The 7,119-nt window shown below is 50.2% G+C and overlaps 1 protein-coding gene and 3 non-coding genes across 4 annotated transcripts in view; 2 read left to right on the top strand and 2 right to left on the bottom strand.

Moving 5' to 3' along the window:
* Nucleotides 1-7,119, top strand: part of LOC102473041 (uncharacterized) — a 31,884-nt gene that overhangs the window by 19,521 nt on the left and 5,244 nt on the right. The window lies entirely within an intron of this gene.
* Nucleotides 565-636, bottom strand: TRNAE-UUC (transfer RNA glutamic acid (anticodon UUC)). Its single transcript has one exon. It is a non-coding gene; the product is annotated as a tRNA-Glu (tRNA).
* TRNAN-GUU (transfer RNA asparagine (anticodon GUU)) lies at nt 3,947-4,020 on the bottom strand. Its single transcript has one exon. It is a non-coding gene; the product is annotated as a tRNA-Asn (tRNA).
* On the top strand, nt 5,034-5,105 carry TRNAH-GUG (transfer RNA histidin (anticodon GUG)). The gene has a single exon. It is a non-coding gene; the product is annotated as a tRNA-His (tRNA).

Below are 7,119 nucleotides of genomic sequence, written 5' to 3' on the forward strand. Positions count from 1 at the left end.
TGGATCTCACATTACCCCGCAGCCTGTGAGCGTTCCCCATTGCTCAAAATGGCTCCTCAGGCTCTCATCGGTTGTTTCAAAGCTCAACCCTCCAATAAAGAGTTTCCGCAGCCGTTCCGGCTCTTTGGAAGACTCGGACTTAGACATGACGGCAGTGAGAAGAGAGAGTTCAACGATGCTTCCCTGGCGGCGTCCACAGGCAGAAAGGAGTAATCTAACGAACGTATCTCCCCTGTAGCAAATTTTAAAATGATAATAATGATAAATAAGTAATTTTTAAAAAACAGTAATAAAAAATGTTAAATGGGATAATTGAATCATGGTGGACCATCCTGAGAGTTCAACGCCTTAACCATGATGCCCCCTCTGGCCCCTCCTTCTGTAGATTTTAAGCTGCCTGAAATGGAGGGATTGATCCCTAAATTCTGCTTGGGTGAAAATTATGAAAGAGGCGTCGATTTCTGGAGGTGAGTCCTCAGGTAGCTACTGAAGCACCCAGCAGCTTTCACCATCTTGTCCGACTCAGGAGGTACAGCAAATTTTTTGGAGACATCGCAAAATTCCTTCCCTGACCGGGAATCGAACCCGGGCCGCGGCGGTGAAAGCGCCGAATCCTAGCCACTAGACCACCAGGGAACCAGGTGCCTAGAACTTCTGATATGACTCCTTTCAAAGGAAATTTTGAAAGTAAAGCTACAATTCAATGAGGAGAGCAAAGGAAGAAGAGCTTCCAGGCCACCCAAGGCTGTTCAGGTTCCCAGCCACTGCCAGCCGCTCAACATCACGCAGGGGCAGCCGCTGCCTTGAGCGAGAGATCGGGCGCGAGGATTCTGACCTGAGCGCTAGCCTAGCTCCTGCACTGCGACCCCTGCTCTTTCGGAGCCTCGGTTTCCTTGCCTGTAGCCTGCAGACTTGGCTTTCACTCGGCGACGAGAAGTTCCCTCTGGTTCCTGATCTCTGGGCTTCCTGGAGGGGCTCTCCGGATCGCGTGCTCCTTTCCGTCCGGCCACTAGCGTAATTAGGGAGCATGAAACTTGGCCTACACGTCCAGGTAGAGACCTGGGGGTTGTTTTCTTTTGCTCGGTCCGGCAAATCAGCGTGTCCTACACCTGCCTAGTGGTGTGAGGGAGCCAGGCGGGCTTCCCAGGAAAGTACTTTCTTGGCTTTGAGACGTAATACCGGCAGCTTGTAGAGAAGATTTAGGCGATAAATGAATAGGTTGGGGGTTTCTGGATCTAAAACTAACAAGAAGTCAGCCTGTGCGTCTCCAAACGTAGGGTGGGCAAGTGAGGTGCGGTTTCTGGTACTAAGCAGGACTTGAGGCGGCGCCGAGCTCCTTCCGTTTCTGGTGCTCAAAGATGCGGTCGAGTTCCCCAGAGAACCGTAACCCAACCGCTCGCCTCCCTTCTCCTCCCTTTACGAGTATTATTTCTGTGCGATCATAACAGTAATAAAAAAAATTAAAAAAAAAAAAGTCCTGATGCGCGTTTGTAGGGTTTGAACCTGGGACCCCCTTCGTGGCGTTACACTTGCCCACTGAGCTCGCTTCACCTTTTGAGTACGCCTCAAAAGGAACTTTAAGTGTTCTCTTAAGCACAAAGATCGCTATACTTCCAAGTTCAACTGTATTTCGACGCCCCTTTGTCATCAGACCGAGAAGGCTTGGCTCCGGATAGTCCTTGCCTTAGCGGTTCGATGCCTCAACGCAAATAGCCTGGGGACCCTTTCCCGGGCTTAGGGACCCACCTTGCAAATCACACCGGGTTTCCGCTTCCAGAAGTGTCAGTCGCAGGACTCCCCTGGGGCTGACTTCCGGGCTCCCTGGAGCTGTAGGAGCCGGCAGGTTTGGGATTCTAAGCTCCAAGCGCCTCCTACCACCCAGCAGTGTGGGCGCGGCCCCTTCGGGCTGCAGACCGCGCTTCTGTGGTCTTTTCTCTTTAAAGATACATCCCATTTAAAGTATAAGTGAAACATTCTTTCTAGACATTTTAAATTTTATTAAATTCTATATTTATATTTTCTTTCTTTCTTTTTTTTTTTTTTTTTTTTTTTTTTTTTAGAGGTTTTTGCTATGGGACATGTGCGCTCGCCAGAGAGACAAAGACAGAAAGATAGAAAGCGAGAAATCCCCTCCCAGGGCAGGGGCCACACCGCAATCCCTTCTCCTCCATTCTCCTCTCTGGATCTTGGGCACGCACGCACACTTTAAGCCACCGCATCCAAGACTTGAACCGCGACGTAGCCATTACGCTAACTGCTGGTCCCCTATATCTATATTTTCTAAGAATTATTTTATTTAACTTTGTTTATTTTTAAATTATTTATTTAATTTTATTTATTCATTCATTTTTTTTAATTTGGCCAGAGAGAGACAGATACAGAGAGAGAAAGGGAAAAATGAGAAAGTAAGCCACCAGGTCCGGGGACTTGAACCCTGGTCAGCCATAAGGGAGTATCCAGCACCTTAACCACCATGCCACCTGCTGGTCCCCTATTTATTTATTTTTACTTATTTATTTTAGTTTGACCAGAGAGGGACAGAGTGAGTGAGTGAGGGGTGTGGGGGGTAGTGAGAAATCAAGTCACCAGGTCCAGGACTCAGAAGTGGTCAGCCATGTGAGAGTCTAGCGCCCTTAACCACCATGCCACCTGCTGGCCCTCAGCAGGACTTTCTTTCTTTTATTTTTTTGAGAGGCTTTTCCTACAGGGCGAGTGCACTCGCCAGACAGAGAGAGACATTAGAGACAGAAAGGGAGAAATCCACCCCCCAGGGGGGATGGTCACGCCGCAATCCCTTCTCCTCCATTCTCCTCTTGGGATCTTGGGCACGCACGCACACGCGCCCGGAGTGAGTTTAAGCCACCGGGTCCGGGACGTGAACCGCAGTCGACTACGTGGGAGTCCAGCGATATCGCCATTACGCCAACTGCTGGTTCCCTAGCAGGACTTTCTAATAAAATCTGAATAATTCTGTGATACGCTTCCGTGTCTGGGAGGGCATTCTCTTTTCCAGAGTATAAAGTCATGGCTTTTCATTCATTTTTCCTAAGGGCTGCATTTGCCTAAGTTCCTGGACATTACTACGTTTTCATTTATGTTTATGGTCGGAGTGCTCATGTTGTTGATTCATTTGCCTATTCGTGATGATAGAAATGTCTTTTTTTTCTTTGCGTAGTGTGATTTAACAGTCCTTAAAGAACACTTGTATTTTTTTCAGCTGTTCATAAACTTAGATATATCACTCAAAGAAAGCTGCTCCTTACATGCAAGATATTCCATTTACAATTTTTTTTCCCAAAAATTACGGAGAAGGGGGACCAGCAGTTAGCATAATGGCTATGTTGCTGAACTCCCATGTAGCCGACCGTGGTTCGAGGCGGTGGCTTAAACTCACGCCGGGTGTGTGTGCGTGCCCAAGATCCCCAGAGGAGAATGGAGGAGAAGGGATTGTGTCAGTGGCCATCCGGGGGTGGTGGGGGGGGTTCTCACTTTCTATCTCTCTGTCTCTGTCTTTCTGGCGAGGGCAAAAGCCCTATAGCAAAAACCTCTCTCAAAAAAAAAAAAAGAAAGAAAGAAAGAAAGAAAATGGAGAAGGTGTTTATGCCAAGTCCGCGGTCAGACTATTGATAGTGCAGTCACGCCATCCAGGCACATCCCAGGGACAGGCTGCTCCTGCTGGCCTCATATTACAGATGAAAAAATAGCGGGACATACAAGTTTACATTAGTGGTCCAGGTCAGACTAAAATATTTCCTTGTAGCAAAATTCAGTCCTAAAATGTGAGTTATGGGAAGTCAGGCATACCCACATAAAGCTGACACCCCAGCATGTGAGAATCGGTCAGGGTAAGTGTGGTGGCTGTTGACACGTATCAGCCTTGAGATGGGAGGCCACAGGAGTGGTTTCTAGATACGAAGTTTGGAAGGGATTAAAAGTTGCAAACAGACGTCCCTGGGTGGGCTCGAACCACCAACCTTTCGGTTAACAGCCGAACGCGCTAACCGATTGCGCCACAGAGACTAAGCTCTGCACATCCTTTCACTCCATAGGGAGTGTAGATTCGCACTCCTTCCCCGTCACCAGGTGTGCCGGCAGCCACGCAGGACGACAGCGCTGGTCCCAAAGCCCTTGGAGAACGGGAAAGATCGGAGCAGCCGGTCGCGGTCTCGATCCCGGCCCCGTTACCGTTACCGCCCTGTGCGTTGGGAACTGATTCCGAGGCTAGAATAGCAGCCGGGCGGCCTCCGACCAGCCCTGCCCCTCGCCTGCAGCACGATCCAGAGCCCCCGGAGACACCACCTGCCTGAGCCGCGGGGTCTGGGGAGGCTTAGCGGCGTGTGCGCCCGTCCTGGCGATCCCAGTCCTTCCCGTTCTTTGCCGCCTTCCCGGGGACTGTCCCGGGCCCGCTGCCGAGCGGTCCTCCCGGCGGCTGCGCAGCCTCCGCTGCCGCCCTCGGACTCCCGCGCCCAGCCCCGGGCAGGGGGCACTCCTCCCGGGCAGGGTCCTGGTGGTGGTCGCTTTGGGTCTCCTCTGGGAGGACGAGGTCTGCCATTCACCGGGCGCTCCATCAGCACTTCTTGAATGAGAATACGAGGTCGGCTTTAGGTTTCAGTCCTCTGGGGAACCCTGAGCGTAGGAATCCTGATAAGTTTTCGAAAGGCAAATTCTTCCGAAAAAGCCTTTATTCGGTAGATTTCTCGGCCTCCGGGGGGGCTGCAACCTGCCAGGCCCGAGCTCGCGGCTCTGCGGGGCTGGTGTGCGGCGGGGTGGCGGAGGGCCGGGCAGGGCTGGAGAAGAGGGCCAGAGCAGCGTGGAACAGCCAGGTGGAGAGAAAGGATCTGGGAAGTGTGGACGCGGCCACCCAGACTCCGCCGGAGATTTGCGCAGCCGCGTGTCGGATCCTCTGGAGCTGAGAACGGAAACTGCTAGGACCTGTAGCTCAGAAGTTAGAGCGGCCGAGTATTACCCCTGTATTGATATATATAGTAAAATGATTCCAGACAGCGCAGCTCTCATCCCTGAGCTTGCGGCTCGCCGTGATCGTATAGTGGTTAGTACTCTGCGTTGTGGCCGCAGCAACCTCGGTTCGAATCCGAGTCACGGCAGTAACCTTAAGGGATGGACTACCTTTTCCTTCAACTGCACGTGTGACCACCCAACACAAATCTACCTGTAGCTCCTGAGCAAGGAACTCCTGGCATGCACACCCGGGACCCACAGAGAAGAGCTGTGCTTCTCCCTGTCTCCCAGCCCGACACCCAAGAGGTGAGCAAGGAACTCCTGGCATGCACACCCGGGACCCACAGAGAAGAGCTGTGCTTCTCCCTGTCTCCCAGTCCGACACCCAAGAGGTGAGGTGCTGCCTCTGTGGGGCTGATCGCTATCTTCCACTGAGGGATCCGCCTGCCATACCCATTTTCCTGCTTCACACATTGCACACACCCTTGAGGCCCTGTTAGGCAAAATGAGAATTTCGATTACATGACAGTTCACACTTCAACTGGGTGCTTTGTTCATTTGTTTTATTTTTACTTAATTTGATCAGTGAGAAAGAGGGAGAGAAAGTGAGAACAAGAAGCCAGGTCCAGGACTCGAACTGTGGTCTGCCATGTGGGATTCCAGTGCCTCAACCACCAGGCCACATGCTGGGCTCTCAACTGTGTGTTTTAAATAAAATGTAATAAAATATAATAAAATCTACATCTACCTCACAACTCCTCCCCTTCCCCTTTTTATTTTATTTTGCTGATAATGTACGAGTGAAGTATAATTCACATAGACCGCAGGGCACAAACTTTAAGCACATGACCAGATGAATTTTAACAAACATAACCGTCACCTAGGTCAGGTTACAGAAAATGTTCACCAGTCCGGAAAGTCCTAGAGCCCCTTTCCTCTAAATTCTCAGCCGACTGCCACTTAGGCGATCACCACTCTGGCGTCTATCACCATAGGTTAGTTTTGTTGCTTCCTGAAAGTCACATAAATGAACATACTTTTTTGGTGTGATTTGTTTTTATTTTTCTCCTACAGAGTAATGTGCTTTTATTTATTTATTTGAGAGGCTTTTGCCATAGGGCATGCATGGTGCACTCACTGGAGAGAGAGAGACAGAGAAAGTGAAAAGGAAAGTGAGAAATCACCCTCTAGGGTGGATGGCCATGCCTCAATCCCTTCTCCTCCATTCCCCTCTCAGGATCTTGGGCACGCACATACACACATACATGTTCACATGCCCGGTGTGACTTTCAAGTCCCTGGGTCTGGAACTCGAACTGCAGTCAGTCATATGAAGTTCAGTGACTTAATTAGCTAGGCCATTTGCTGGCCCCCAGAGTAATGTTTATGACATGCACCTGTTGTGTTGCTTTTTAAATTTTTTATGTTATTGATGAGTGTTATGCCAATGTGTGAATACACTACAGATGATGGACAATTGGGTTATTTCCAGTTTGGGTTGTTACAATGAGATGGCTATGGGTATTCTCATGTAGGACTTTGGGTGGGCTTCTGCATTTATGTCTTCGAGCATAAACTTAGTCATGGAATTGCTGGGGTAAGGGACAGGTAGGTATATATATATTTTTTTTTTTTTGAGAGATTTCCGCTATAGGGCGCATGCGCTTGCCGAACAGACAGAGAGAGATAGAGAGACAGAAAGCGAGAAATCACCCCCCAGGGGGGATGGTCACGTCGCAATCCCTTCTCCTCCATTCTCCTCTCGGGATCTTGGACTCGCACGCACACGCGGCCGGCGTGAGTTTTAAGCCACCGGGTCCAGGACGTGAACCGCGGTCGACTACATGGGAGTCCAGAGACGTAGCCATTACGCTAACTGCTGGTTCCCTATTTAATATATTTTATTTAACTTTATTTAAATTTGATCAGAGAGGGACAGAGAGGCAAAGTGAGAAAGTAACCCACCAGGGGACCAGCAGTTAGTGTAATGGCTATGTCGCTGGACTCCATGTAGCTGACCGTGGTTTGAGTCCCTGGACCCAGGGGTTTAACCGGGTGTGTGTGCGTGCATGCCCAAGATCCCAAGAGGAGAATCAAGGAGAAGGGATTGTGGCATGGCCACTCCCCCTGGGGGGGGGGGGTTTTTCACTTTTTGTTTCTC

Source organism: Tupaia chinensis, unplaced genomic scaffold (genome assembly GCF_000334495.1).
Source record: "Tupaia chinensis unplaced genomic scaffold, TupChi_1.0 Scaffold000529_1, whole genome shotgun sequence".
NCBI classification, from domain to species: domain Eukaryota; kingdom Metazoa; phylum Chordata; class Mammalia; order Scandentia; family Tupaiidae; genus Tupaia; species Tupaia belangeri.